Source organism: Rhipicephalus sanguineus, chromosome 10 (assembly GCF_013339695.2).
Source record: "Rhipicephalus sanguineus isolate Rsan-2018 chromosome 10, BIME_Rsan_1.4, whole genome shotgun sequence".
NCBI classification, from domain to species: Eukaryota; Metazoa; Arthropoda; class Arachnida; order Ixodida; family Ixodidae; genus Rhipicephalus; species Rhipicephalus sanguineus.
In genome coordinates this window covers 67,740,911-67,768,162 of record NC_051185.1, presented here as the reverse complement: position 1 = coordinate 67,768,162, position 27,252 = coordinate 67,740,911, and the positions used below count along the sequence as shown (strand labels likewise).

At 47.0% G+C, this 27,252-nt stretch overlaps 1 protein-coding gene across 1 annotated transcript in view; it reads left to right on the top strand.

Moving 5' to 3' along the window:
- Window positions 1–27,252, top strand: part of LOC119372061 (probable serine carboxypeptidase CPVL) — a 183,654-nt gene that overhangs the window by 58,945 nt on the left and 97,457 nt on the right. The gene's annotated exons all lie outside the window — the stretch shown is intronic.

Genomic DNA, 27,252 nt, shown 5'->3' with positions numbered 1-27,252 from the left:
CATATAAAAACCTAAGCAAACAAAATATCGACCGGACAGGCATGTTCGATCTCTCTTGGAATAACCCAGTGGCTTTTTTTAGCGACACGGGGTCTCTATTTCTTTTTTTTTTTCCAAAAGTTACAGCAGATGCCCCGCACCCTGTTGCAGCCTGCTTACAGGGAAACACCTTGGAATCTACGTCTTTCAGCCGTTGCTCCGATTCGCACAGATACGACGTGTCTGCCATACAGACCTCAATTACTCACTCTCTGTATCCCTTTCAATTACGTGGCGTGATGTATATTATGTAGACAAGTATTGCAAATGAAACTTGTCTTGGAGGCTTTCTTTCGCTAGGTTATAACGAATAGTGAATTAGATGTGAAGAATTGGAAACCGGAAGCGAGCATAATGCGGGAAGTGAACATCCGGAAGTCGCTTGAGTGACCAAAAATGATAGAACGGATGTTTGGTGTGACCAGCAAACCCTATGGGTAGGATAGGCCGGCAGCATGACCTATTCAGTAAGAAAGCAGCAGCCACAGCCGCGGTTAGGAAACCCCGGAGAATTCGCAAGAAAAAAAGGAAAAAAAGAAACCTCGGTAATAAAATACACTGCGTCTATAGCGTGCCCAAGTTCACCAGATGCATCCACCAAGTCAGGCAGATCTACATTATTTGACGACTTGCCGTGATGTCACCGACATAAGGACGACATACCTGATCACGCTTGTCGTGGAAAGCATGGCGATGGCAGCTGTATGCACATCTATAGAGATGTACGGACATATCTGGCTGCATTAAACGATTCTGGACTTCATGAGGGCTTATATATGCGTCATACAGATTTTTAATTATCGCCAGGAGTACCGTCAAATACTGAGAGATTCCCCATCCCCGCAAGATAACCCACCCATGTTTTTGGAGCGACCTTCTAGTTCTTCGGATACACCGGCAAATATCTCACTCCTCACAACTGTATCGTCTGTTTCTGTGATACCGTGCTTCAAGCAGTGGGGTATATCAACAGCTCTCGATATTACATTTAGGATGACTGCCAGTTGGGCATGTTGGTAAAGGTTCATGATGAAACAAGCGCAATATACACGGAGACTTAGAAAGAACACAGGACGGAGCGCTTCGTCCTGTGTCCTTTCTAAGTCTCCGTGTATATTGCGCTTGTTTCATAATGAAGCTCTCGATAAATAAAAAGAAGGAGAGCATCATGAGCGGAGAGCTTCATCTATTGCGTATTGAGATTTTATCTATGAATGTAACTTAGTTTTATGAGGAACAGAGGCACGCTTGCTGGCACTGCTCAGTAAATAATGTGACAATTTATGTAGGCCTTTTCAGCGGTATACCATTCGGCACGCATAACGTTTATGCACAAACATATTCTACTAAGATATTGAGAAACCCAGCAGCAGTCAACAGCCGCATCGAACCTGGGGAGCCAGGCAAATAGCACTTCGCTTTAAAATACTCAGAGAAAGGTGAGCTTCAGAAACGTATAGGATATCTAACGCGATGGCGCTTGCTGCATTCCCTTTCCCTGTAACGTAAACGCAAATCAAACACCTTCAAGCAGCACAACTAGAGATTATGTCCTCATTTTTAACTCATATTGCAACAATAACGGTACAAGAACATCAGTGCCTTACCGAAAATCACTCGAGGCTAAGATTTATACCGGTACATTTCAATAGTTCCTACCACGCTCTAACTTTGTTTGCTGCAATGCGGATACTGTCAAGAATAGAGCCAGGAAGAGCCGCCTCCAGTTGAAATTAACTTTGCTCCAAGAGCAATCTGAGGAGACACATTCAGTTACAGTGCAGTCGCACTCCAAACTTGGAGAGTGGAATGTATTCTGAGCTCTCGATTTTCACAACCTCCATGTAAAACACCAGTAATCGAGCCTTCATTTGTATACTTTCTATTTCATTTTTTTCTTCATATGTACAGTTGGTTTGGTGTACCACTTTATACTTCTGTAGCACAGCATGCTTCTTCTATACTGATACTCTTTCAACGCGATTGCGTAAAAGAGCTTGTTTCGCAGGAATCTCAACATCGGCGTCGTTGGTTTTGAGCGAAAAATCGCGATGGATACAAATAGTAGAAATCACGGCTCCAAGCAACAATTGAATCCAGGCCCTCTACATGGCAAGCAGCCGTTCTACTACAGAGACACTCGAGTGCTTGAAGCTGTCACGAAAAAAAAGGACGTTATACAGGTTTTCTACAGCTCTAGGAGTAGCGTTAACCCGTGTACTATTCCGTGGCAGAAGCATCTAATCGCACTAGGCGTCAGACCATAGGAATCGTGCAACGAGTGGGTGGTCTAAATGCCCACCCAATACAAAGTGCTCAGGCATAATTAATCGTTGTCATGAGCAACAGTGTCCGCTGTCCTGCGGCAAGACATATGTCGGCCAGACGGGAAGGTGCGTGAATGAGCGTGCGCGGGAACAGGAGCTGTCACTAAAAGGTAAAGATGGGGCACATTTGCCGGCCCACTGCATTTCCCACAGGTGTGAGCCGTATCTGCATAAAATTCAGATTCTGCGGAGAAGGAGGGACACCACTGCTGGAGAACTGTTGGAAGCTTTTCACATAAAAGCACGAGGTTTATTATGCATCAGTGACACTTCATTGTTCCTTTCGCAGGCAGAGAGCACGTTCTTGCATCCCAGGTTGTGATTAAGATGATATCCGATCGTTGTGAGCCTGCCCTTTTGCGCATGTCTATACCTATGTATTGCATTGCACAAAACGTTACCTGTTTGATGTTTGCCTTGCTTTCGGCGCATGCCTTTGCATATATATACACTACTGCAGTAAATCTGGAATACACAGTCGAAAGTTTGCGCTCCCCTTAACCCTTCCCTTGTGATTTCTTTGCGCGAAATTAGCCACATCCGTTGCTTCGGAAAGGAGCGTCAATAAAGCGTGCAGCGGCGTAGGCACTCGTAGTCGAAGGTGATTGAGGCACAGCAACTAGCTCAGGTCGCGCGGCTCTCCTCCACCTAGGCTGGGCAGCGTCTCCTAGAGTCGCTTGGATGTCATCATACGAGCAGTGCGGAACAGAAGACATTTTTATCACAAACAATGAAGGGTACATATGAGGTGGAACCCTTCCCGCGTAATGTCCATCCGCGGTACAATGTTGGCCGTCGAAGGGCACGGGCCAAGTCTCTGCTTGACTTCGTAGCTAAATCCCCGGGAAAGGTGGCTTTCGGAGAACTTGCGTTTGGCCTAGTTGGTGCTTACTGTTTGACATTCTGACCGCACAAGAAAGACGAGGACAGAGGGAGGTACGACGACACGGCAGCGGTGTCCCTCCTTCTCCGCAGAATCTGAATTTTATGCAGATACGGCTCATACTTGTGGGAAATGCAGTGGGCCGGACATTGTGCCCCATCTTTACCTTTTAGTGACAGTTCCTGTTCCCGCGCACGCTCATTCACGCACCTTCCCGTCTGGCCGACATATGTCTTGCCGCAGGACAGCGGACGCTGTTCCTCGTCTCCCTCTGTCCTCGTCTTTTTTGTGCGGTCAAAATGTCAAACAAAAAGGTGGCTTTCGTCGATGCGGCGCAGTAGCCGCTCGGACAGCTTTGCGGCCGTGGCTGTTGATCATCGCGGTCGCGTAGTCAACTCAGCTTCCGTTAGGAAGTTGTGCGCCTCCATAGCAGAGCATGTAGCGATAGCTCTAGCGATGAAGGACTCTTCGCATCCTGAGATATTCAACGATTCTAGGGCTGCCCTCCGGGCATTCCCTTCGGGGGTGGTCTCAATAGAGGCTGCCGCTATTCTCAGTTCGAGGCGTGTAGTAGGCTTTCACAAAATTACCTGGTTCCCGGCCCACATGGGTTCAGGGGGTTCATCCATCAGTTCCCAAAGTCAACGAACTTGCCCATAACCGTGCGCGAGAAATCACGGGCCGCGGCGGTCCGGGCAGGTCCTAAGGCGGTTTCACGGAGAGCTTGAGGGATCCACTTGGCACCTTCCACGAAGTTAAGTCGCACTATCAACTGTCAAGGCGGAGATATCCCCTCCCGCATTCCAAGCTTACTAGGCCGCCGTCGTCGGTTCTCCGGATGCTGCAGGCAGGTTCCTTCCCGTCTCGCAGCATGTTTAGTCACTTTGCTGAAGGCATAAATTCAGTGCCCTAGCTGTGGGGCGGATAATTGCACACTGGCTCATATGCTCTGGCAGTGCCCGGCGTTACTTTGCGCAAAGTTCAGCACAGAAGAGGACTGGGAGAGGGCTCTTAAAAGCCGCGAGCTCTCAGTCCAGCTGTCGGCAGTCCAGAAGGCCTGCAAACGGGCGGAGGGCCACGGTCTTCCAGTACCGGCGTGGGCGCAGCCAGCAACTGCGGCGGACCCCCCTTCGGTGGTTGTCTGATCGGAGTTCTCCAGGAACAAATAAAAGGTCATTTCATCATCATCATCGTACTGCCTACAGAGGCGTAGTGGGTACTTCGCTAATTCGCAGAACGATGAAAAAAAGTCACAGTTTCGCCGCAACGGTGAAGCAATGAATGCGATAGCAATAAATCGGAATGTAACGCGAAGAACGGAAAGCAGCTCGAAATTGCCAGCGCGTCGCTCGAGCCCAAAGGACGCACGAAAAGAACGCACACAGTACGAGCGCGAACTATCATGCGTCACAGCTCGACACTGGAAGCGCACTGCTCAAACATAAAGCAGGTACACACGAACGAACAGGTACACACAGGACGAGCGCGAACTAACTGTCCCAGTCGTTGCTTATTTCCGTTTGAACAGCGCGCCCCTTTCGCAAACGCGGCCGCTGCAGCGTCGAAGCGACCTTCGTACGCTCTGTCACTTGAGCGCAGACATCGCGGGGAAAGCACAAGACATACAACCCCCGCTCCCCCCGCCAGCCGCCCCCTTCTTTCCTCGAGATAAGCGCACGAAGGCGACCACGTTCGCAGGAACGGGGCCACGACCTTTAAAGCGCGCCACGCGCGGACATCGCGCCATCTACGTGGTAACTCAGAAGCATGCTGATGTAAGTGGTGTATATAAATAGCTCGCCGTTAGCAGGCTCAAAGACGGGGCTCTTCGTGGCCTAACCGTCTGACGCCGTGCGCTGGAAAGCGGGAGGTCGCCCGTTCGATTCCGCGCGTCGGAAAGTTTTTCTGAATTATATTTCCTTGTGGCTTTGATATAGACATATACATATACGGTGCATGACGGTGGCGACGGCGACGGCAAAAATCAGCCTAGACTGTCCATATAATTGCTATCGCAATAATATGGCGTGGTGGGCCCTTCGAAACTTTAGTTGCAGTAAATATTCTAGGATAATTTAAAACGGCCAATGCTACGCGTACAGGCATTCCTTTCCTTACGACGCGGTTTAGTTGTTCACCGAGAAGCGAAGACCATCGAGGGAACGAGAAAGCGATGCTAACGGGGCCCAGTTGAGCTATCACGTCTTAAGGTGAAGCTCAAGCCTCCTCCAATTTTTAACGCGATATTCTACCTATGTATCTATGTGTAAATAATTGTAAAATAAACCTAATGTAGTTGGTTGACACAAACATGTATAAAAGTAAAAATTGTAACACTATTCTTGTACTTTTTCTTCTTTTTTTCAGCAAGAGCGGCTGTCGCCCTCGCAGCGCGCATGCAGAACGAATGTGAAAACCGCCCAAAAGGTGTTATGCTTTTCGCGGGATTTTTGACCCCACTAGGAGAAAGCATCCTGCATTCTGAGGAATTTCTATACCACATGAGCATGGTGGATGATAAAGGCCGAACCCAATTGTCAAATATGTTTCAAGAAATTCTAAAGAAAGCAGAAAGCAACAGGACGGTTGCCGCGTTAATGTTAGCGAAGACGGTTTTTAATTTCAAACTGGGTGGTGCGAAGAGTCTATTCGCCAATCTTACAGGGTACGATGATCAAGGAAGCGTACTCTCTACAATTAAGCCACCAGAAGTAGGGAAGTACATGGATTACGTGAATGACACGAAATTCAAACGCAATCTTGGCATACCAGTACCAGAGATGGTGAGTCTAGAAGGGCACAGACCGGCAATTAGCTTTATGTTGGCTCTTGGGGATTACTTCAACAACATAACCACCGTATTTGAACAAGTTTTAGGGTTGCAAGAAGTTCTAATTGTGAACGGACAGATGGACGACGTATTTCCAGCGGTGTTGTTTCAAGAATACTTCAACAATATGACATGGACTGGATCCGAAGAATTTAAACAAACCCCACGGTTGCCGTGGAACACGCAATTACCACGGTACGGGCTAGCGGGTTACGTAAAACAGTGCGGGAATCTTACCACCGCCGTTGCTCTTAAGGCAGGCCACTATGTAGGGTTTGACGCGAGTGAAGCCGTTTACGATGCTGTAGAACGCTTCGTAAAAGGCATTAAACACGGTGATGATGTCAAGAGAATATTAATTCAAGCCTGAACCAGTAAACATTCGCCATGATTGCTTGCATAAAATTTAGTGTTTCACCTGCAGCCACTAAGATCTACGACAACCATCTAATTCCACATTTGTCTGTTAGAATAAAGTGGTCCTATCTGATTGAATGTAAGACGACAGATAAATCCAGCCGCCAGAAAAGCTGTATAATCGGTTGTATTCAGTGACTTGTCGTTTTTAAAGGAAAACAAAAAAGTTTGAAGGAGTCAACAACATAAGGACGGAGTCTCCTTAAAGAAGCAGTCTAGAAGACGGATATTGCAAGACCTTTCTAAGCGCCATCTTTTGGAAGTCTTTCGGAAATCGGTTTTGTTAGACAAAGCAATTAGGCTCATCACCGGGGCTCGACATGAAAATCTTGGCTAGTGTTACCGCATATAATTCTCGAACGGATCCATCTAACGCCAGAGAGATGAATGGAAGTGGAAAGGGAACCCCCGCTCACAGCGGCATGCTGAATCACGTGATGAGAGCCTACAAAAGTCACCGCACTTTTGGCGGGACTCTTCGTGCCATGGCTGCAGCAAAGTGTGCAACGCGGGAAGAACGTCGTACACCTCGCTTTGCCGACCGGATCTGCATAGTGGCTTGTTGCTTGCAAAGAGCGGGAAACTGTGTACGACAGCTTCTGAAAGTGCACTTCAGTAAATTGCCTAATGGGAAGACATTAGCAGCTTGTGAAATGGCGACCAGTTCTTTCCCAGGAGGATAACACGCAGATCACGCAGGAATACGCCGGTAGCGCTGCGGAAGCGTTGCGGTAAAAGAGATGCGTGTTGGCGCCGTGATCAAAAGCGCAACAATATGAAATGCGGGATGGTGGGTCGCGGTGCCTAGATCTATATATCCGGTACATAGCAATCATGTTTACTGCTAAGTGCAATGTGTCTGACTACTAGAAAGGGACATTGCGTAAGGTAACTCCTGGGAGTGTGGATTTACAAGTGACAATCTTCTTGAGTAAGCTATTGAACTTGACCATCGTATGCAAGTGACAAGCATCGAGTTCTGATAAGTTCATTGGAGTGCACTGCAATGTTAGTTTTTTTAAGAAGAGCGGACAAAATACACCATAAATGCTCTTGCCGTGTGCGTGTATGCTTGTGATTCTTCCATTAGTACGATAAAGTCTGTTCAAAAGAAGTTACAATTAAATATTTTCTTTGCCCCGCTAACTGAAGTTATTGGAAGCTATATTAACGTTATGATCAAAATAATTCCGTCTAAGCTCACTGTATTGTTTATGAGCCTCGTGGCAGTTTACGTTCACTCTGTGCGTTCAACGCAGAAAATTCGCACAATTGCAAAAGATACGGGTGGGGCTCATGGAATTTTGCGGATATGTTTATTATTAGCATCACGCTTTACATGTGCGAGTTCAACTTATAGGTAAATATCGGCTAAAATGCAGAGTTCGTGTTTTTTGTTGCTTTAGTGTGGTAGCAAATGAAGTTTGTGCATTTTATTAAAGCGCTCATACTGCAATAATCTGCTTTTGCTTGGGCTTGCATGTGTGACTGAGATGCGTGCGTGCACGACCAGTGAGTAGAAACACTGCTCGTTCACGCAGGTGTCTCGTCTTAGCATGAGTTAACTAATTATGGCATTTGGGTTTACAGTGTATGACATCTTAGTCACAGGCGGTGTTGGAGGAATGGTACGCAGGTCACTACGACTGCAGGCAGCGAGAACCACGCGATCGATTATTCTCATTTTAATCAATACTGGTTTCATTATGTAAAACCCTCACTTTATTCCTCGTACGTCACAAGAAAAGTATTACTTGCCTCTGTGTATCTTAACATACCGCGTTTCTTGGCGTTGTAGAATAAAGCTTCTTATCGCTGCGCATGTATTGCTTTACTTGGCGGCGGACAGCCTGCCAGCACCCAACCAGCTGGCGCAACGCAGCTTCAAGCACGGCGAGGACGGTAGGGAAAGACAGACGAAGGATTAAAAAAATGAAAAGAAGACAAATAGGTAATGCAAATGATATAAAAGAGTTACAGAAAGATTATACCACGATTTATAAAAGGTTTCCAAGGTTTTTCAGTCCCCCTTCAAGACATTCGTTGAGCCTACTTTATGGGGGATCTTAGAAGTTATTGGGATAGTCATATTCGCCGGATATTAGCAATAATGTAAGACCGGCTTTGCTTTCCTAATGGAGTGAATAGACTTGATGCTTCTTGAACTCGTTCATTTCGTCTTGGAAAACCAGACAAGAAGCACTCTTCTATGGCTTCTACGGTAGCTAGTGAGCGGGAATTTTATAGCGCCCACAAAGGAACTTGTCCAAATAAACTTCTACCCTGCATCGTTATTCACGCAAACCATTTCCCCAATACTGTGTCAAAGGCTCCACCGAATATATCAGCCAAACATTATCGCACCAAAAGCAGCAGAAAATTAAAAACTTCGCGTCGAAGACAGCCAATTATGGCTTGCTCAAGCCTCACAAATCTAAGCAGCCGACTAGACAAATCGACCGCGACCACACCACAGGTCGCGTCACATAGTATCATCATATTTTTCGTTAGCCTATCTTATGTCTACTAGATAAGATAGGCTAAAGAAATAGGTAAAAAAAATTCCTCACTCTACCCAACACTTGGCCGTCCGCACTTGCTTTCTCTTAGTATCCATTCAGACACCATAAGTTATATGTTCTTCTAATAACGTGATGTGCCCAGGTTAATATTTCTTTTATTGCGATAGCAATTATATGGACAGTCGCGGCTGAATTTTGCCGTCGCCGTCGCCGCCGTCATGCACCGTATATGTATAAGTATGTAAATATATATATATAAAAGCCCCAAAGAAAAATAATCCAGAAAAATGCTTCCGAAGCGCGGAATCGAACCAGGGACCTCATGCTCCGCAGCGAGTGGCGCTAACCACTACGCCACGAAACGCAGATCCTCCCCGTAGCTAACGGCGAGCGTTATATACACACCCTTTACCGCTGGACGAACTCAGAGACGCTAGGCGCTTATAAGCGTTTGTTCATTACCAGCGAGCTGGCGCTATATATGGGAGCGCGACGGGCGGATTTAAAAGTCGTCGGCGAGCTCGCTCGCTTCTTCTTATATTTGCGCAGGGAGAACCTTGCCCTTCCGTTGTCTGCTCGCGCGGTTTTCTCGCGCTGAGGGGAAGAGGGATCTTTCACGCTTTCACCGTGATGTCCGCGCTCATGTTACGGAGCGTACGAATTTTTATTACCTGTGTCGATAGGATAGCGGTTACCCCCTGTTGGATCTCTTATCCGCTCTGCTGTCTTCCTATCTCTTCGCGTAACGCTGATCCCTTTTCGTTCCACCGCATGCTGTGCGGGTTTTCTAGAAGTTCTTTTCCTTTTTTCGTTCTTCTCTAAGTTTCTGGCACATATCTTAGAACTGCCAAAATATTATCTTTGCACACTTTCAGCTTTAGCGTAAGCAGCCGGTTGTCAGTCACGCGTTGCTGAAGTTGTATTTCGATTTATGTGCATATGCATAGCACTTTGAGGCGGATGAGACTGATAAAGTTGATGCGAACTGAGCACCGACCAGCGCAGGATGCATGCATGCACATCGCAGTAGACGTATTTGGGCGCGTTTTTGTGAAAGTGGCATGCACACATGAAAAACTAACATTCTAGCAGTCTTACCTAAGACAAGCTGACAAGAACGTTTCGACTTCGTGGAACTTCTTATACAAAGGATAAAGTACAAGGCCAGTGACGAGTGGAAGAAAACTTTGGGCTGAAATAACTGAATAGATCATGTACTATACTCTCTGGCCCGAACGCCGATGTGAGTCTTTACGGCCGCCAAATGGATTCCTCAATAAAGTGGAAGTGCCCTATGCAGACATGAACGTTTCGGATGAGCAGTGCGAATGCATAAAAGAGTAACACCTGAGGTGTAGAAGTTATTCTGTAGTCTGCACGAATGTATTATTCATCAGTTCGTGTTTTCATTGGTGAAAATTTGTGATTTCGAAGTTTTATAGCGTAGGTGCACAGGTTATCCTTCACTGATGTATTATTCAACAGTTTGCATTTTCATAGACAAACCTTTGCGATCGCAAAGGTTGATGGCCTAGGAACGAGGGTTCTGCTTGTTATTTAATGTAGCAGGAATAAGTGAGATCAGCGGCCAAAAGGAAACGGTCATGCTGAGGAATTTATGGCGAAAGCTTATATTAGTGAACTCACGCACATAGCTCACAGAAAGTTCAAGCAAGCATGACTGCATGCATCAAAACGTGGACGGCGTGCAAAGCGACCACTCAAGGGCTGAAGCAGACGGAAAAAAACGCCAGGCCTGCGCGGAAAGCGCAGCACAGTCACAGCGAAAGCTGGAAGAGCGGCATTTCTAGAGCCTGTTATAAACTCTCCTGTGGCTACTAATACAGGTACATTAGCAACGTACCCACTACGCCACAAAGCGTAATTTTTGAGAAGTTGGGAAGCACCCAGCACGACATTATTCGTTGTTCTGCGGAGAAGCGAGGTACCATATGTAAGCGATTATGTGCAGTTTGTTGATGCGGCGGTTGATGACGATGAATATTTATGGTTGCGCCCTTTGTAATGGGTTGGAAGCTTTAAACGACCCACTAATTACGTAATGCATATTGTGTGACGCCCGGTCGTTATTTAACTGCCCCACCACGCTTTATAACACACTTTAACCAGAGAAACGTAGAGCGAGAGAGAGAGAGAATTGACTTTATTGAGACCCTGAGGAAATGGATCATGGGAGCCTTATGGGCTTCTTTGGCAACCAACAGAAGTGCACTTGCGAGGAACCCACTACGCTATAAATCATTGTAATTTTTGAGAAATAGGGCAGTAGGCACTGTGCCATTTTTCGTCATTCTACAGACAGCCGTGGTACCTGCTAAACGCATGTAAGGCATTATGCGCACTTTGTTGATGCTGTGCGTGATGACGATGAAGAATTATGGAAGAGCTCTTTGTAATGGGTTGGAAGCATTCAACAACCTACTCGTGTCGCAATTCGCATTGTGTGACGCCTGGTTACAGAATTCGCGTTGTGCGACGCTTGGTGCTTATTCTACTCTTTTACCACGCTATATTGCATATGATAATGTGGTTCCTTCCCGACATGAAGCCTGTATAGGACCTTTTTGCAAAGCAGTTTCAAGCACCGGCATGGCTCAGAGGTTGAATACTGGGCTCCCACGCAGAGGGCCCAGGTTCGAACCTCGTTCCATCCTGGAATATTTTTCTTATTTAGTTTTTTTTCTTATTTCGAGCGATACTGGTTACGGACACCGGCGGCGGCGGCGGCGGCGGACAACTACGGCACCAAAAACGGCCGGTGAAATGATCTCATAACAGCTTTCGCTGTAAAACGACGACGGGATTGTTCTTGACCTGAAAATACAGCACTCCTGGACATCTGGTGATCGACACTGCTCCAGATATCGCTGATTACCATAAACAAATAAAAATCAATATTTTAATCTTAATCGAGGGGCCGGAGTGCACTCCGCAGACAGCTGTTATCCTCTTCTCCAAACGTTTTCCTATGTTCTAGATCCGAACTATTTTACTGCACTAACACAAGTGATCCTGTAAACCTACATGTGACGCTTAAGGGACAACAGGACATTTATTATTGATCTGCATTAGGTACGTGCTAAGCCTCTGTCTGCCCTCGTTGAGATATCGAAAATTTGTTCTACTACACCTGTTGCCGAATCAATTAAACCTGACTTTGACCGCAGTTGTCGGCTATATCGTTAACGCATCACACGATTCACCAAAATTTCCTTCAAACATTGATAATGCCGAAGGAGAAAGTTTGGTAAATTAGCGCTCGTGTGCAGCTGCATCATTTTTGCAAAATTCAACAAGAAACTTGCTAAAGGAGCGTGAACAGTGTGTAGTCTTTCACGGCGCAAAGCGCAACCGAAATGTTTCATGTGCGTCAAATGGTAGTGTCCGTAACGAATGAACAATAAATTTGCCGACAGGGTCGACATGACTGAACTCAGAGGGCCTTAAAGGGACACTAAAGGGAAACAATGAATTGGTTTATATTTATAAACTGGGCTCTCAACACTCTAATGACGTTCATTTTACTATCACCTCTTGAAAAAAAAATTACTTTGGAGGATGTAAGGATAGTTTGATTCCTGCTGAATTCGAAAAGTGACGTGGAAGTTCTCAAAAGTGAACGCAAATAGCACTTTATGGCAAAAAAACACCGGGTGCGGCCGCAAGGCTTCTTGAGATTCTGAGCGAACACGGTGACGTCATCCTCGGTATGCCGCGTTACCTGCAACAGCAGCACTGCTGAAGCGTGGCTTCGTCGATTAGCTCCGGCAACGGCACGTCACGAGTTAGTCACGGAGGCCACGCTTGAAGATACGAGAGACACTTGATCACGTTGCGTTCGGCTGTTCGTCGCTTTCCGAGATATTGTAATCCAGCTGCAGAACTTTCAGCTTCACGATACTTACTTGAGCCTTCCTCACATAAACAGCGCTCTCGCAGTTCGGATCAGTGAGCGGCGGGAACCTTCCAACGGAGTGCAACACGGCCTCGTAAAAGGAACCGAACATGACGTAGGTTTCCACGCCCACACTTTCGGCGCGCTCGCGTGGGCGGAACAATACAAACTGTTTCTTCGCGTATTCTAAAGCTCCTGCTCCAACAACCCCGGGAAAACAATGCGACATCGTGGACAATAACGTCGGTCCTTGCTAACCACGAAGTTTTATTGAATTCTAAAACCTGTTCAGGTTCCCTTTAACACAGAAGAAAATCAAGGTCAACATGCCGCTTTCAAATTTCGCGTCAAAATCTGCACGCGTGATGTCACGAATTTCAAAATGTACTTTTTTGGCACCAGTGGCTGAAAAAGTTCCCTGAAATTTGATAAGTTAAGTATCTTGCCCGCTCACAAGACAAAGTACTTCATTTTTACCGACTAGAAACTGCGTAGGCCTTAGCAGACGCCGTTAAACTCTACGACGTCACGACGACTGGTGCGGGAACTCCAAGGTGGCGTCGCCACCCGCATTTTCTTTTTGCACTTTTCTCGCTTACCAGGCGTCTTCTTGCAACAAGCAAACGTGGTGCTTTTGGTATTGTGAAAAAGTAATTTGCAAATACGAAAAAAGTCGTTCTTCTCTTAAGTGTCCTTTTAAATGACTATGGATGACGGCAGCAGGAATCGTTCATTAACTATCCGAATGCGAGATTACACATCCGGTACGATGCTCAAAAACGCATGTAAGGCGATTTCCGAAGAATACAGGCGCACATCGTCGACGATATGCCCATGGCTAGAAACTTTCTGTGCTAATAAAGAAAATATTGCGCGAAGTTCGCACTAACTTGCGCAAAGCTTGGCCTAGCGAAGCTCTCTGATCCTCAACTCGTCGTGCTGCAGCACGGGAATCGCAACGGCGGCGGCGATTGGATCCCAGCGTGCATGGCCGAAGAAGCGGCAGGCAAGAGACAGCGACAGGCGGATCCGGCATACGCGCAAAGCTTATTGCCACTCTGAATGTGTTGAAACTGTTGTCCCTGAGCCACGTTGTAAGAAACATTGGCGGTTGCTATGGCGACGTCTCGGTGGCGGCTGCTCTTCGGCGCGGCGGCGGCTTGGCTATTTTTTAGCAACGCCGCAGCAGGGGTGTTTTGTTAACAGACGTCTTACTGCCAGCTTTAACTGCTTCGCTGTTAAAAAAATAGCTGCTTCGTACGATATAATTTCGTTCGTCTTTGCTATGTTAAATGTGTGAATATTACTCAAGTAAATGGTACGCTGCCAATTTTTGATCCATCTGAAAGTTCCATGTGGCGGTGTTATGCCCGAAGCTCAAAAGAAAACATTCGGCAGATTCTACGCGCTGTGGAAACATGTTTCATGCGAAGCAGTCAGCCAGTCCTTCAATGCTGTATTTTATGGCTTTGAGCCAAGCGTTACGAGGTAGATCGACGTGTTTTTGTAAGTGTAGCAGCTGTGTGCACATCGTGGGCTTACCAGGCTTGTCGACAACACTAGCGTTTAAAGGGTAACTTATGGTGCGACGTAACGCCAGCCCTCACGTTAGAGCACATACGTCAGTATTGTCGAAACTAAGTGCACTTTGTGGCGCAGTCTTGTGAATATCATACGTAACTTTCGTTAATGTGTTCCTCCTGGGTCGAGCAATGCTTCAATATAGCTTTCTGAATCATAGGCATACAAATTTAATGTTTATTAGACTGCTATAAAAGCAGAGCCAACACTGAAACCAAAGGCGTTAATCTGATATGACACCTGTATCGTAGGAGTACACATGTAGTGTTTATTGCTTTCTTGTAAAGTTAGATAGCCAACACCACAACCTCAATTGACGTCGTACCGACATTAAGCATGCATAGGCTGTATTTACAAGCGAGTTTATATACTTGGCGTGGCCCTGTGCTAGAATACCTGATTGCCACGCAGAAGGTTTGGGTTCGATTCCTGCTGGGATCCTAATTTTTATTATTTCCATTCGTCGGGTCAATGCTGCCGATGTCGGTTTTTCTTAACGATCTCGCATTTAAACTACCAATGTCTTTCTCGCCGTTCCTTGGTAAATGTAAACTGTCAATCACCCGTGGCGCATACCCGTACATCGCGGCATGTCGTAAACGGGTATGTGCTCCACGTGTCTGGAGGAAAGGGTTTGACGACGTACGCGACAGGATTTTCCCGTTATTGATGTCATCACCTGACAGTCATATTCATCAAAGCATCTTACCCTCCCACTCATATTTTGGTCTACACCATGTTAAGGAGGTGATCACGAGAGCACCCATGAGCCCCGCCACGGTGGTCTAGTGGTTATGGCGCTCGACTGCTGACCCGAAGGTCGCGGGATCGAATCCCGGCCGCGGCGGCTGCATTTTCGATGGAGGCGAAAATGTTTGAGGCCCGTGTGCTTAGATTTAGGCGCACGTTAAAGAACCCCAGGTGGTCGAAATTTCCGGAGCCCTCCACTACGGCGTCTCTCATAATCATATCGTGGTTTTGGGACGTTAAACCCCAGATATTATTACGAGAGCACCCATGGACGTAGGTGGCTATATAGATAGATAGATAGATAGATAGATAGAAACGCTCAAAGTGCGAAAGCTTCGCTAAGAAATGCTTCGCATTTAAAACAAACAAACAATAGCAGACAATAGAAATGTTAATGGTACATTAAGATCCCTGGAAAGAAGTCCAAGCACTCCAACATACGCAGCGTTTTGCAGTTGATATCTGCTATTATTTGCCCCCTGAGTCCTAATTATAAAATATATCAGAATAGCATTTGGTAGCTTGCTTAGCTACGATTCAGGGAGTCCCAAAATTGAACGAACACTGCGCAACTGCAGCACCTGTAACGGTGGTGTACTTTGAGAGCAACGGCTACTCAAAAGGTGCATTCAAGTAGGCTTTAGAAAAAAGGTTTAAAAGCAAATTAAAAAAACACTTTGTGGATGAAAGCAGACGACAGGCTTCTAAGCTCCTTTTGCTGACGTATTTTTTTGTTAAAAATAACATAGGAGCTAACTGGTGATTATCTAGAATATTTATAAACGTCAATACAACTACCGTCGTAGGCGCCGCTGTGGCCCTGTAGTTTCGGCACTCGGCTGCTGACCCTAATGACGCAGATTCGATCGATGCTCACCCGAATGACGCAGGTTCGAATGACTCAGCGCCGAGCGCCGGTGGCATTTCCATGGACGCGAAATGCAATAGGGCCGCGTACAGCTCGATGCCAATGGAAGTTAAAGAACTGCACGTGGTTAAAACTATGCGGAGCACGCCACTACGGCGTCTCTCATAGCCCTAAATGCCTTGGAATGTTAAACCCCATGAAAACAAAGCAAACACCTACCGGTGCTATAGTTAAAGCATCAGCTTACTTTAGATGGACAAACTTCGTACGCTAACGCACACAGTTCAAGTCGATTATATGAAGAAAGCGCTGACCCGCACGGGAAGCTTATCACGATGAATGGAGGTCCGTGCATTTCCACGAATGCAGTGTAACATGTGGGCTTGCTGGGAGTCTTGAGCCAACTGAGGTGATAACAACACTTCGGATTCCCCAGGAAATCCTGAAGATGCATGACAAAGTTTGAGTTGGTTGGTATTTCATGATGAAGCCTTTTGGAGCGCGAAACATGGGCGAGCGGGAGAAACATGGGGGAGAAAGAGAGACGGGGAAGGAATTGTGCTTGCGTAACTTCTTTCCGTTTCACCTATTCTATTTAACGCGATCAAGTTAGAGCTCGGTTCGCAGGAATTCCAGCGGCGTCGTTGGATGTGAGCGAAAAATCGGTGTTGTCCATGAGCGAAATTTCGAGATTGATACAAATAAACAAATAATAAAGATGCTCGACACCACTAACAATGAAACCCAGGCCTTTTGCGTGGCAGGCAGGTGTTCTACCACGGAACCACGCCACTGCCTGAAACTGCTTCGTAAAAAAAAAAAACGCTATAAGAATGTAATGCAGTAGGTGGAGTCTGCCTAAAGAGGCGTTGCAACACTTTTTCAGCATGGTCAGAAAGCGCTGCCGACCAGTAGTCGAGGCTCCCGAGAACACGTGAGCCAAGCATTACAGCGCAGCACACGGCCTGGAATTTACAATTAATTATCAAAATCAGCTAGAAATCTTCCCCTCTTTTTACAAATGATGCCATAACCCAAATGACCGCGCCATATACCCGAATTCACGCCCATTCACTGACTGGAGTACCGTGTGCTGCATAGTTTCCGTGGCCGCCGATCGCACTGATACTAAGCCGCACGTTCTGAAAAAAAAGTAAAAGTGGTGAAAGTCATGACGCGCGCATGACGTAACATCTCTCCCCCCGTGCGTCTCTCCCTGTTTAGCTTCCAGAGTGCTCGTCGGGACGAGAGAAGGAAGAAAGCGATTACAGTGTGCGACAAAGCCGCGTAATTCCGCTAGTACTTGACAGATTTTAAAAATTGTTTCAGTGGTCGGTTCGTGAGGCAATAAACTGCTTTAATGAAGCCATTCGACGGTTACTTGGGAAAGTGTTGCAGGACCCCTTTAACTCATGTAATACTGCATTGCAGGATCGCGGAATTCTAAAGGCCTAAAAACATGTGTATTCTGCAACGAGTGGGCGGTTTAAAGCTACCTACCCATTACAAAATGTGCAGCTGCGCAGGCGCGCGTGACACCCTATGGACGCGTAGTGGGTACTTCACGAATTTGCAAAAGGAGGAATTATGGCTTAGGGGCCACTTCGCAACTGTACTACATCAGGTAGGGATTCTGGGATAGCTTGAAAGGGTCAATATTGCAGAATTAAGCGTTTCTTTCCTTGCGGCACTGTTGAAGGCGATGCAAACGGGGCCCGATAACGCTATCACGTTCTACTCCTTAAAGGGGTCATGAACCACTTTTCCAAGTAATGATCTAATGGCTTCAGTATCGGAGTGTACTGCCTCCCGAATCGATTGCCGCAAAAATTTCCCGAATCCGTCAAGAATCAGCGGAGTTACGGGGGTTTGGCGCACGCTCCCAGCGCTTTCTCTCTTTTCTCGTGCCGGCGAGCGCACTGGAAGCTAGACAGGGAGGGATGGCATAGGGGAAAGAAGTTACGCCAGCGCGCGTCATGAAACGCGATCGCTCTCCCGCTGTGATTGGCTTGCGCGAGTGCGGCTACCGTGTACTGAGGAGTGCGGCGCCGGCAAGTGGCGGCCCCCCGCGGCAAGAAGCGCATCTGATCCGAACGCCGCTCTCGATTTACGTCGGCTATCGGCCAATAAGCATGCTATGTCTCTTGCGACGTACAGCGGACAGACGCCTCGCCCACCGACGAGAGTGAGAACCGGCCTGTGTTTGAAAAGAGGGTGTCTGGGGAAACGGCAACTTCGCGCTCCTCTTGTGGCCATTACGCGGCGCGCACGACTGTAATATTTGGCAGAGCAGTTCATAGCCGTGTCAGCTTTCCGCAGGATGTGTTTTTTCAATCAGCCCAAGGGGTGCTTCATGACCCCTTTAAGGCGAAGCTCAAGCGTCCTCGAAGTTTTAACAGCGCTGCAGCTGATTAAGCCAGCCATAGTTTGTGCAGCCTATCAGAAAACTATCATCATCATGAACGGGTATGTGCCACATAAATTGGGCAAGGCCCATCACTCACCACTGGTACACTAAGAGAGAGAGAGAGAGAGAAATCTATAGAAATAGAGAGAGAGAGACAGAGAAGTAGAGAGAAATAATGGGAATAAATGCATATAAAGATAGGAAGGCAGAAAGATGTAGAAAGAGAAAGAAAGAGAAATACAGGAACATAGAGAAAGGAGCAGAGAGAGATAAATGGAATAAAAAGAAATAAAGATAAAAGCAGCGCGAAAGAGAAAGAAATAGAAAGGAAGAAATAAACAGATACAAAATAGGGATACAAGAAACAAAGAGAAAGAGAAAGAACAAAGAAAAAAAAAACAAAAACAAAGAAGGCCACCCAGCTGCGCCCTTATTTAAGGCTTGGCACTACCAGTTCGGAATTGCCATATATAGTACGGAACGGGAAAGGCAAAGGCGCATGCGAGAGGATTCCGAAGCGATGGATGCCCTACGCTAATGGCGACGTGCCTGTAGACCTATGAGGGGCGCGAACGCTTGGTTCTGTTGCTTGGAGATCTGTGTCGTGACTAACCTAGCTAAAGCCTGTTGCTAAAGCCTAGCAATAACCTAGAAGCAACCAGAGTTGACTTCAAGATCGTCTGGTTTCTCTGTTCCTAACCTTGCGCGACTTTGTGCGAGCTTCGCCATTTTTCTTATTGTGTATTATTGTGAATCACACTTCACTATCACCTGTTGGATACAAAAGTGGTGCCTCGCCTCGTACAGGGTCTGTATTTCTTACATTCTTCTAATTAGAAAAGAGCTCGTGTCGCAGAAATTCCGCCGTCGGTGTCGGCACCGTTGGTTGTGAGCGAAAAATCATCATCTTGTCCGTGACCGAAAAATGGAAAAAGCTGCAAATAAAATAAATAATAAAAACGTTGGGTACGAGTGAGAATCAAACCCAGGCCGTCTGCGTGGCAAGCAGGTGTTCTACCACACAGCCACGCCTCTGCTTGGAGCTGCACTGAAAGTAACTTTCATGCTTCCCAAAAATACGCGTGCTTTATACAGGTGTCACAGTACGAGATGTAATATCGCAGTAATATTGCGTGGTACAAGCGTACATTGCCATCGGGCGTCACACCACGTCAATATCATAACGACTTGGTGGTTTAAAGACAGCCACCCATTACAAAAGGCACACACATTACTGCGCGTATTCCCTTAAGACCACGTAGTGGGTGCATCGCAACTTCGAAAAAGTTTCTCGTGCATAATTGCTCCTGTTTAAAGCATGCTACCCATTACATAAGGCACACACCTTATTGCGCGCATTCTGTTAAACACTCGTAATGCTCGAAGTGCGCACTAGGGGCAGGATATCGCTATCGCGTTCAACTCTTAAAGGCGAAGCTCAAGCGTCCTCCAATTTTTAACCCTAATGTATCGATTCGGATTCTTTTCATTCTGGATTTCACCCTAGCATAGCATAATATGCTTTTCCAATTGAGGTCGATGCTTGCTGTTAAATCAGGATTGTCGGGTTGAAAGTATATGAAAGATGACGCTGATGAGAGAGCATGACAATATCGAAGATGCTGTTTGTAATAATAATATCTATGCCAAAACCAGGATATTATTATGAGGAACGCCGTAGTACATGGTTCCGGAAATTTTGACCATCTCGTGTACTTTAATGTGCACTGACGTCGTCCACTAAACCGGCCTTTAGCATTTCGCCTCCATCGGAATGCGACTGCAGCGGCCGGAATGAAACCCGCGGCATTCGGGTTAGCAGCCGAGAAAGATGCTGGCTGTGAAGAAGGTTGCAACATAAATCGTTTCTATCACAATCTTCTGTGGTCAGTTTTTTTTTTCTTTTGCCCTTTGTCACCGTCCTTCCCGAGGAGATGAGCTTGAGTCAGAACTTTGACTAAGTTGTGTTCACTGACAAGCACACGAACGTAGCACTGACCCGTCACTGCTGCAAAATAAATTTCAGGGGGAAGTGCGTCAAATGCAGGCTTACGCTTTCAAACAAACGGTTCGAATACATGAAAATGTCACTCATGAGGTAGATAAGCTCACTTACAGAAATCTTTTACGTATATTTTCCGATGTTTGGTGGTACAAATGTGCTAGCAGAGGTTGGCAACCGAGGTGACACTTGAACTTTTTATTTCGCATTTCAACAGTGCAAAGCTACTGCTTGCCAAAGAAAACAGTCAAAGTAAGGAATTTATTGCAAAATACCATCGGAGCGGGCGTCCACGTTGAGCTCACGGAATGTTCAAGTAAGCGTCCTGCATGCCTCAAAACACGTACTAGGTGCAAAGTAAGTTCTGAATATTGTCACGGGGTCGTGACGTCGACGAAGGCAGCAGTCAGCGTGTCCAAGATGAAACTTTTCATTTGGCCGAACTTGTGGCCTTTTAACGGAAAGTCAACCAACAGCAATACACACTGTACACTGACAGCGGCGAACAGAGCGTCGGCCGTCGATAAGAACTGCTCATGGCTGGGACGCGCCGTCTTTTATACATCACGCATCCAACTTTCCAGTCTTATCACTGGTGGTCGCGCAAGCTCTGGAATAATCTAGACTATTCGCGTCCTGCGCGCAATCTTAACAAAGTCATCTACTACAATCGCGAAGCTTCTCGAACACTGCGGAGCGGTCAGCGTCGAGCGTTGCTGTCTTTGCTGGTTAAACCCGAATGCATCAAAATAAAACAAGCAGGCGTGGCAATATTGTAATAAAATAATTACCGGTAGCCATCGAACTATAACCTTTAATGTCAAGCTACAACATCCACCGTAGCTCTGGCACTTTATTCTCTAGGTATACGTACTGACTACCCTTAAACGAATAAAAATCAGTACCATAGAAACAGAGTGAGAGCTCTGTCACGTGTGATACTGCGAATCACACGCATCAGTTTGATCGGCAAATTTTTCCTATCATCACACCCGATCTAGTTCGGCAATTTTACTCGTTCGAGAGTATAATTCTATTGCGGAAAGTGAAAACAAGGCTTTTAGAACGGATTGCTGAGGCATTCACTGTTTATGAGGACTAGGTACACTCCAAGCAAATTCTCGCATTTTGTAAATGATCCGCAAATGTGCTCTCCTATTTCTGTGACCCCGTACATTATACTCAGCTTTAGAGATTGCTTTTAGTTATCGTATTATTTTTTTCTAACAAATCTCTAAAATTCGTCTCAAACATGAAAAATTTCGCGACAGCAATACTTGGGAACGAGCGCTTGCAAGAACATTAATTTTCCCAGGTAATGGAGGAACTGACTCCAGCATGAGCGTCAAATACAGGGTATTTCAAGAAAGGTGCCCGAAAATCCAAAGAAATAATGGAAATGCGACATTTGCTCGCTACCTTTACATCCACTCTTTCAATGACGACAGACATCTTCGGATGACTGGACACAGTAGTTATGACAGTAACTGTAGAAATTGGATTAATTAACCTTTAACTGGATTAATACACGTGCTGAAAGTGTCCACGTATTTTAGGAAGAAATAAGCGGCGAGGAGGAGATACCGCCTGTAGTGGTTCAACCACTTGGTGGTTCAACCAAGTTTGCAAGCGTTTGCATGTGTGCATGCGTACATATACTCGCAAAACTACAAATACTTCAGGGATGGGAGAGGGGGATTGAACCCCCTCCTCCTCTTTCTACCTACGCGCTAATGCTCTAATCCAAAAGGCCACTTACATGGCAATAAATTCAGGCAGGCAAGAAACAGAAGTATAAATGCTGAAACGCTTTCAAGAATCAGAGCGAGTAATCCTTCGCGGTCTCTAGACATCGGCTACTGAAAGCACCGTGCACCTTGCTCGCCACTGGAGCAGCTGATTGCAGTTCATGTGTGAACAGATATTGAAGGACACTGACACACAGAAGAAACGTCTCGAAAAGCAGGCAGAAAAATGGGGGTACACTCACCAGTCAAGCCACAGTCAGTTTGCATGAAAACTGAGTTAGCCCACTGTAACAATTAACGCTTTATTGTTGTACTGTTCAGTGCCCTACACCTTCTATCACGGGTACAATTTCCTACGTTATTTGTATAGGTGCTGTCTATGCGCGGGAAATGCTTGTTAGTTCACCACAATTTTCCCACGTCTTCGAGAATGATTTTCTGTTTCGGGTGAAGCGCCAAATTTCATGGTTGCCTGGATATGAACGTGTACGACCATCGTTGTTTCCTGTAGCACCTTAAGCGTTCGCTGTCAAGCACGTTAATGAAGGTCCAATTCTCGGTATGGAGGGGCGGAAGGAAAGATTTGGGTGGGAGCGGCGCGCAATGCGAAAGAAAGAAAGAAAGAAAAATTGCGGGCAGTTTGCAATAAGTCGCGCAAAGCTTGGCACAGCGAAGCACGGGCCCGTCGCCGCTCGTACTCCCCGTCGACTGACACGTGTAGCTTAGAGAAGCGCGTCTTCCTCCTCTGGAGTACGCAGCCAGGTTATGCACTATAGAGCGGAGGTTGCGCGCGATGCCTCAATCGGTGGGCATGGCTTAGCTGCTGCGCATGTGTGGCTTGAAAACGTGGTGCGCTATCTGGTAGCTAGACGACGCGATGCTTGTTTCCTCTTTCTATTTTTCTTTCTCTCTCTTTCGTTGATGTTATCTCACTCTCTCTTTTTCTTTCTGCATTTCTTTCTTTCTAATTCTCTCTGTCTCATTCTTTCCATGCTGCGCTTTCCTCTCTCCACTCCTCCATTCCATCCTCCTCACCATCCCGTCTCTCCTCCTCACGTTCACCGCCCTTTCCCATCCCGTTGCTACACTATACTATACAAGGCTATGCTATGCTCTCCTAGCGTGCCTGGATAGCCGAGTGGTTCGGACACTCGCCTTCCAATTGAGGGTACGCGAGTTCGAATCCCGCCTCGTGAAGAATTTTCTTTCAGCAAGAATTTTCTCTTTCTCTTTCTTTATATCTTTCTTTCCGTCTCTTTCTTTGTTTCTCTCTTTCTTTCTTTGTCTCTCTGTCTGTACTCGTTCTCAGGGTTATCAGGCCACGCCCTAGCGATCAGTAGTCGGTATTTTCCGAATTCTGGGGCACGTACCCGTTCATAACGATAGTTTTCACTCTCTCTGTAGTCGTTCTCAGGGTTATTACTAGCCACGCCGTAGCGGTGAGTAGTGGATATTGTCCAAATTCGATGGCACATACCCGTTGGTGATGGTGATAGTTTCTGGGCACGGTCACACACTCCACGCTCTTTACGCCGAGCTACAACAGCTTCGCTGTTATATGTAGAATGTGAATCACGCACATGGCAAGCTTCACTTGCCCCCATTTTCCCAATAGGGCAAGGGCTCCTGCAGTTTCTTTAGAGACAGACATGAAAAAAGGAAGGCCGGGAGGTTAACCAGATATTAGCATCTGGTTTGCTACCCAGCACGGGGGTGGGGAAATAGGGGCAAGAAAGGGGGTGTAGAGGGAGAGAGAGAGAGAAAAAAAAAGTCACAGTTTCACCGCAACAGCGAACTAACGAATGCGATAGCAACAAATTGGAATGTAACGCGAAGAACGGAAAGCAGCTCGAAATTGCCAGCGCGTCCCTCGAGCCCAAAGGAAGCACGAAAAGAACGCACACAGGACGAGCGCGAACTATCATGCGTCAAAGCTCGATACTTGAAGGGACACTAAAGAGAAACAATGAATTGGTTTAGATCGATAAACTGTGCCCTGAGAAGTCTAATGTCGTTAATTTCGCCATCATAGGTTTATTAATAGAGGAGAAAATCAAGTTCAAAGTTTCTTTTTTAAATCTCACGCCGTATTCTCCCCACGTGACGTCACGGATTTCAAAGTGTACTTATCGTATTTTGGTGCCATTGGCTCAACAAAATTGCCCCAAACTTAGTATGTTAAGTCTATGGACACCTCATAGGACAATGCACTTCATTTTTATCGATTAGGAACTACGTAGTCCCTAGTAGGTGCCGTCAAAATATGTGATGTCACGGCGAATGGTGCGGAAACTTCTAGGTGGCGTCGCCACACACATTTTTTTCTTTGCGCGTTTTCTCGCTTAATAAGCGTCTCCTTGCAGGAAGCGTGGTATTTTCGGTATCGTGAAAGAGTACTTTACTAATATGAGAAAAATCGTTTTGCTCTTTAGTGTCCCTTTAAAGCGCACTGCTGAAACATAAAGCAGGACGCACGAAACGAAAGAACAGGTTCCCACAGGACGAGAGCGAACTGAACGTCGCAGTTGTTACTTCTTTCTGTTTGAACAGCGCGCGCCTTTCGCAAACGCGGCCGTTTCGCGGAGAAAGCACGAGACATACTACCTCCCGCTGCACCCCCCCCCCCCCCCACCCACTCCCCTTCTTTCCTCGAGATCAGCACACGAAGGCGACCATGCGCTGTAGGGCGAAGGGCAGCGGCGTTCACAGGAGCGGGGCGATGACCGCCCCCCCTGCCCCCCCCCCCTGTGTGCAAGCCTATGTATACGGTACATGACGGTGGCGACGGCGACGGAAAAAACCAGCCGAGACTGTCCATATAATTCATATCGCAATAAAAAGAAACGCACATACACACACGCAGGATAAAAATCACACCATCTCCTACTAAAGGGGACCATGAGGCGATGCGAAGCAGCGTTTCGGCATGTAGAGCCCGCGTTTCAGAGAGGGAGTGGAGAGGGGGATGGGAGAGGGCGTAAGGGGAGAGGGGAAGTGGAGAGGGGTAGGAGGGAGGGGAAATGGGAGAGGGGAGTGGAGAGGGGAAGTGGAGAGTGGGGGGAAAGGGAAGGGGTAATGGGAAGTGGAGAGGGGGAGGGGAGTGCAGATGGAGAGGAGGTGTGTGGAGAGGGCTTGCGTATGCGCAGTAAGGGTGGTCACGCCGCACACCACCACCACCACCGGATTGAACGCCGCTATAAGATGCTTCACATCTAAAAAACCACACACACAGGAAGGGCGTTCTGGTTACAGTCGTTCAGAAAGGCCGGTCGATCGCAAGAAGCGCAGTAGCGCTTGCTCGGCCTTCTTCTGCGACGTTGCGTCTTGTCGATGGTGTAGAATTCTTTCCTCCGACAAAGGTCGGCCATCCAACTTGTTCAGCGCGTTGCTGTGCACTGTACTGAGGGCAGTCGCAAAAAATATGTCCAATTGTTTCTGCGTTGCCACAGTGGTCACAGGCTGTGGTGTCAGCCATCCCAATGCGGAACTTTGACACCACCTTAATGGTGCGTTCACACTGAGACATTTGGCGGCGAGAGCGCGTGGAATCCGCTTCGGCGGCAGCGAGATCCGCCGGAAAAGCCCTTCCCGCGCCGATCGGTCGAGGACCGATTTTTGCGGCAGCTGCCGCCGGATTCCCTCACCGCGAACCAATTGGAACGCGAGTCGAACATTCGAAAAAATGGCGGCGCGCTTGTGATATCGCAGTCGTCTAAGCCCGCAGCAACAGTGAAGTCTTTCGTAATCATCCTGTAGCTCTCGACAACTGCCAAGTGCTGTCGCGATTAGCATCTTTGCAATATATCATCGCGATCTCGCAAAACGGGTAGCATTACCTCGGCTCGACCAAGCTTCTCGCGTCAGAAAGTTGCTTTGCAGCAGGCCCAGCAGTTCGACGACCCTGCTCCTGTTTACGCGCTTCACCATAACGAAACGCGTACACAACGCCGAGCGCGTCGATGCCAGCGTTCCTTCGCGCGAAGGGACGATGACAACTAGACGCCCTAGTTTCGGCGGTGCGGTTGCTAAGCGGTGTGAACAATGTTGACTTTCGGCGGCGCGCGAATTCCGGTCGCTGTGGCCGGCGGATTCCCCAGTGTGAATGAGCCATAAGTCTTGAAGTCCCATCGAGGATTCGCCGAGCAGACGCGACCCTTTTGTGTAGGCGGTGGTTGGGCGTTGCGTTTACCAACGCCTATGCAGTCTCTTTAAGTTTATTCTGAACCAGTGGCCGCAGGCGAGATCTGGAACCGCATGGCTCCTGATGTGACATTTCCTAACGACATTCTTGGCCTCTGTTTATTCTTTAGGAAACGCTGAACTTGTGTGTGTGTGTATGCATAGCCGACCCAGAGGCAAATTTTTGCGTGTCATCGCCATGATTGAACGAAGTAGCTAAAAATTGTTCTGTGGGCATTTCATGCACTTGCCCTCACCCTTTCTGCAACTTAATTCAGTCCTATGGCGAAGATACACAGAAAAAATTGCCACTCGCAAACGATAGTTACAGACTTGGGTGACTGTACGTATATGTGCCAACGATTGTATTTTTTTATTTATCTGGTGTTTAATGTCCCCAAACCACTATATGATTATCAAAGACGCCGTAGTGGAGGGCTCCGGAAATTTTGACCACCTGGGGTTTTTTAACGTGCACCTAAATCTAAGTACACGAGCCTCAAACATTTTCGCCTGCCGACGATTGTAGACACGTCAAGCTGTTGGAGGACAGCTGTATCTTTTCTACAGTCCCCCCATCTGTAAATATAGAGGATAACTAATAAAGAATTGCAATTTCAAGAATGCGGCAGCTGCTTTCACTACTGTGCATCGATTTTAACACGAAAGTGTTTTATGCCGGGGTCCATCACGGCTCCGCTGACGTATTTCCGTCACGGATATGACGTTGTAAAATATAAAGACTAACAGTGGGCAAAGAAAAAAACCAGAAGGAAAAATTCC